Source organism: Lethenteron reissneri, chromosome 9, assembly GCF_015708825.2.
Source record: "Lethenteron reissneri isolate LAM-NWPU_2019-01 chromosome 9, ASM1570882v1, whole genome shotgun sequence".
Taxonomy (NCBI): Eukaryota; Metazoa; Chordata; class Hyperoartia; order Petromyzontiformes; family Petromyzontidae; genus Lethenteron; species Lethenteron reissneri.
The window spans coordinates 13,882,115-13,887,907 of NC_083787.1; positions in this window are offsets into that span (position 1 = coordinate 13,882,115).

The window sequence follows — 5,793 nt, forward strand, 5'->3', positions numbered from 1 at the left end:
CGCGACTCCCTCCTCCCCTCCCCTTTATAGTCGCGACCCAGCAGCGTCGAGACAACCCCCTCCCTGACTCCACCTCCCCCACCTACCCCACCCATCCCTTCTCCCAACCCTCTACCCATCTCTCCCTCCCTCCCCATCCATCCCTCCCTCCCTCCCCTATCCCTCCTTCAGTCCCACATCCCTCCTTCACCCCCCCCATCCCTCCTTCACCCCCCCCCATCCCTCCTTCATTCCCCTCCCTTCCCTCTCCCTCCCTACCGCTATCCCCACCCCGCCCCTCCCCCTCCACCCAGACCCCAACAGCGCCCGCGAGCGACCCCTTTTACTCGTTCCGCGTGCGGTGTTTTTCAGTGCATGGGGATAGAGACCAGGAGACGTTGGTTGGACGTTTGATATTCGTTTCGCTGTGAATCCCATTAAAAATAAGATCTATAACAGACCGAAACGCTTTTAATCCTATATATTAAAAACATCCTATAACACCATGACGGCAAAACTAAGCCATTATGCATACCATTCCAACTGTAATGTGAAGAAAGGCAATTGTAAAACTGTGGTTAACACTGGTGTTGCTGTGAATCATAAAACCAATGTGAAACCCCACACAGAAATCCTATAACACACAATAACGCGATTGCGGCAAAACTAAAGCAATTCGCCACACCGCTCCAACTGTCATATGAAAGACAAATTGTGAAATTGTGTGGTAGCACTAATGTCTATCACACATTATTATCACTTTTAATCCCATAGACAAATCACACCATTCCGTCAAGAGGTCAGGAAATTGTGAACATATGTGGTAACAGTTGTTTTGTGAATCTTAGCAAACATTTGTGAAACCCCCATGAAGGAATATTAGAACACAACTATAACGTTATATAACAAACATCTCCATCAATTACACATGAGAGGGTTGTCTCCGGCTTGAGCGAGTCTTGGTAGTGCTGGCTCACACCTGAGTCGTTCTCTCTTCAAGAGTGAGCGAATAACGTGCAGCATAGTATTAGTATACGTTGAAACTATTATTATCCACTAAAAAACAAACTACTTTCAAAAACCATCATGGTTGGCTTTGTAGATTAAGAACATTGCTTTTGATCGTGTGAAAAGTTTCCACCCTGTTCAAATCCTGGATTATCGGCAAGGCTAAACATCCTCCTTCAGCCGTACCTAGCTCAGCTTTAAAGGTGCAACAACGGCCTTAGAGACAAAAGGGCAATGGGAGAGCTGACAGAAGCAGACGCCCTGTGGTGTCTTGGTTTATTAGAGGTCCAATTAATATCGACTCCTAAGCTAACCAATAAAATGCACATCACACGCATGGGTTTTCACAAATATATGTCACGATTCACACCAAAACCAGTGTTACCACCTATATTTTTATTTTTTACAATCGCCTTCCTGCATATTACAATGGGAATGATGTGGCTAAGTGCTTTGGTTTTGCTGCCATAGCATGATAGTGTGCGAAAGTATATATATTTTTTTATGTTTTTACATAAAAATAAGGATTTGTACGTGTTTTCACAACAAAAATTATGATTTACAACGAATCTAATGGTACCACACAATTCCACAACTTCCTTTGTGCATATCACAGTGGTAATGGTGTAGCCAAGTACAGCCTGTTCTCCTAGAACGCCGCGTGTTTTCACAACGCGAATTGGATATAACGCAATTAATTTATTCGGGAACACGTTTTTTGTTATAACGCAGACGCGAACTGGATATAACGCGATTGAGTGAACGGAACTACTTTGCGCTGCGTTGGCGCAGCGTCATTGCACAATGCATTGGGATGCTGCTGGATGCTTCTAGATGCTACCCACGCGCCTCGGTTTCTGTTCAGCCTGCGCACGCATCTCACGTGTTATCGCGGACTGTGCTTTACCCTATATTATATATTATACCGCGTTTTTCCCATAACGCGGTGTTCTTCAGGAACGCAACGCAACCATTATAGGAGAACAAACTGTAGTTTGGTTTAGCTGTTATAGTATTTTGGTGTTATATAGGATTTATTTACTGCTTTTCACAAACAAATAATCGGATTTACGGAAAAAAACAATGTTGCCACGCATATTCACAATTTCCTTCCTGCATATGAAAGTCGGAATGGTGTGGCTAAGTGCTTTGATTTTGCTGTTATTGCATCATAGTGTGCTACAGGATTCCTTGTATGTTTTCACAACATTTCTTTGAGCATGCACAGTGAAACCAATGGTTTCCAGTGAAAACAATGGTTTCCAACAATGGCACCGTGCAGTATTTGCCCCCACGTTGCGTAAGGGTTTTCTCCATGTTCCTACATTTTCCTTCCCACGTGTATGAATGCCCGTTCATTTGGCTGAACATATCTCGTGAGTAGAGCCACAGAGCCGCTGGCTTCCCGCACGTATGTGGCGCCTCACCCCTCTTAGTAGTTCTCTTCCTCTCTCTCTTTGAGAATGAGCGAAATACTTTGATGGTGGCGCCGTTACAAGTTCACATCATTATAATTTTTATCGGAATGTGGAATTCCCACCACTGTGAAGGAGCCGATGAACGCTCTCGCTCACTTCATTTTGGTTTCTATCGCCACCCAGCGTCCGTTTTTAGCAATCACACTTTCACTTTATTCGGGGTGGCTACAACAATTGAACCTTATGGCGGGACCCCGGGGTCCAATAAGACCCCCCGGCTCTCGCATACACATTATAATGTAAATACAAATTTTGCTCTTTTTCACTAATGGGTTTGAAGGATGGTGGCAAGTGTTGTCTTGTTAAACTATGCCTATAAAACTGAAAACTACTTACCTGCAGTACCTCTATTTAAATATACGATCGAAAAAATAGTTTACACCCCTCTGTCAATCATTGTGTTTCTCAGTGTGGATTTGTGAACACACTTTGTAATCAGTACATAATATAGTACGCGTTTTCAACGCGCTGTTCATATTGTAGCAAGTGTTTATACCAATGTAGTGGGTTCTACGGAGGCACACACTTGAACTTGGAGGCAACACGTTTATTATAACACCCCACCAGGGTTTCTACATAAACGTACACAGTTATTAGACCCCAACAGGGTAACTACATAAACGGGTCAGGTCAGCAACACACTGTCTGGTCCACGATGCCGAGCGTAACGACCGAAGACCGAATAGACGTAGCACCGAGGGTTCCGTTCCAGCAGACAGCCGCGATTGCTCTCAGGACCTCTCTTTTATGCTCCCGAGCGTGGCCTTGCTCCGCCCTCGGCCACGCCCCCTTCTGGATCTCACCAGAAGGTTCTCGACCGAGCACCACGTGTCCCTCAAGTCACCATTTGGGCCCCCTCGCTACCCTGTACCGGTCACGTGCCCTCTCGGGTTCACCCAGACTGTCACGTCCTCACTTGCCCTCTCTCTGACCGCCACCAGAACCATGCCCCCTAGGGCCCGCTTCCATACCATGCCTACTCTGGTGTCAGAGAGGCTCAAAGACGCACAGCTCCACTCTTGTGACAGTAGCTGTCGCTTAACGCAATAGTGACTCCATGTACGTCACTACACCAATGTTACTCTACAGAGTAGTGGGTCGCCGCTCCTCTTATCCACATTGACACGAGCGGTATGTGGAGACTATGGCTTAACCACAAAAGAAACCTATCTTCACAGATGCATACGGACAAGAGAAGTATTATCAAACAGGAGGAACTAACGGTGCAACGCATCCCATCTGTTAAATATCTGCAGGTAATCGATCCTGGCTGCAGACATTGGTAGGTCACAAATAATAATAAAGATAAGAGAGTAGTTCCACTGTATTATGCACACCGTTGTGACAAATGAAGGACTTAAGTCGTGTAGGCAGTTTGAGCAGCTTTGGAAAAGACTTTTGATTCTGGCCATACCCGAGCATGGAGTGCATTCGCTTGTTCAGCTCTTCTGCGCATTCGTCCTCATTGCGCTTGGACATGACAACAGAATGATCCGCACCAGGTGGGTCGTGGCGTTTATGTGTGCGGTGGGACGGAGTCGCCAAAAATAAATTAATTACGATTTTGACTTTCGTTTATTCGGGACCCCGGGGTCCCGCCATAAGGTTCAATTGGCAAAAAGGTGAGGTCGCCTTTAAGCGTTCCCGGTTTTGCTGATTGAAAAAATATATAAGTTGGCGCAATTGCCGATGTGACACACTTGCTTTCTTCACAATTCTGGCTGTCGCCTGATGAGGCTGCTTGTAATTATTGTGGGTTTATTCTCCAACATACAGGTGTGCTGAACTAGTGGATGGGGAGTGGGGGGAGGGGTGAGGGGAGCCCAATAATTAATTGCAGACACGGAGGACAGGCACCTGCAAGCGCTGTTTCTTTACGTGTGATGTTGGATTTGTTCTTACTTTACTCTATTTTAAAATTCTAATTTGTATTTTTCAAGTAAAAACAAAGTTGTTCAAGAGTGGAAAATGTTGGGGCCTGAAACGTAACTCGGCTTTTGACATGGGACGATGCTCGTTTAACAAATTTTCACTTTATAGCGAGCAACTTTCGCGTAACGTATCCCTTTCGTTAAGCGAGACACGACTGTATTGGTCGTGGAAGCCAACGTACAAAATTGACGAGTAACACGTTTCTTTCAGTCCGGTTCTATTCTTGTCTATGACAGCAGCAATATTTTCAGGAGCTAGAAGATGCCAATGTCAGCATCTGATTGCCACCTGAATGTGAAATTGTAGTTGTTGTTCTGCATCCACATGAGCCGTACAAAGGAAGATTTCCACATTGAGAGGGTTTCAGGAGAGAGTTTGTGTCGTTTTGCTATTTCTCCTGCGATGGGGTGCAGATGGTCCATAGTTTGGGATGCATGCCCACAAATCGCACTTCTGTGGGTTGTTCTTAATGTATCTATATGGGTCTCTATGTATCTGGAATTCACGTATTAATAGAAAATGATGCAAATAAAATGTTGATCGCTTTCACCCAACATTTGGACAATTAATGTGAAATGCCTCACTTGTTATTCCACGCTTAATCAACAGAGGAATTCAGTCTTCATTGAAGAATAAAGCTCAAGAAAATTGGGCATTTTTTTTTTATATTGAACATCCCTTCATGTAAAATACTAAACCCACTGTTGCAAAGCAGCTTTTAACATATGTGAAGGAGGCAGCCACCTCGTTTCGTGCCAGTTATTGCCTGGAGGCAGTTTTTGGCAATTGCGAAGAACCCCATCGTGAGGTTACAATTTAAAACGGTGGTAACTGCTCGAGGCGCAACTCAAACGTCTATAAATGCCAACGCATACAAGTGGCGCTGGCTGCATACAGAACTGCACGTGTTGGCATGGATGTTGGGGATAATGTCAAAAACAACCTTTTATCTTATTAGAATTTTTACCTGCTAACGGATGCATCAGTTATATTTTTACACAATTCCCACCCCAAAATTTTTTTTGGGAAAAATAACCTTGCACGAATGGAAAAGCGAGGACGACCCAGAAGAGTTTGGATTGACGCTGCTGCTGGGACAGAGCTCGGTGTGACGGCTCCCGTGGTGTGAGAGAGGCCATCTCACGGTCTCCGTGGTGTGGGAGGGGGCATCTCACGGCCCCCGTGGTGTGGGAGAGGCCATCTCACGGCCCCCGTGGTGTGGGAGAGGCCATCTCACGGCCCCCGTGGTATTGGAGAGGCCATCTCACGGCTCCTGTGGTGTGGGAGAGGCCAACTCATGGCCAGCGCCCCATCGAGAGAGGCTAGAAATGGAGCGGAACTCTATATTCCACAACAAAATGGTATTTTATGGATAAATGACAAAGATGCAAGAACG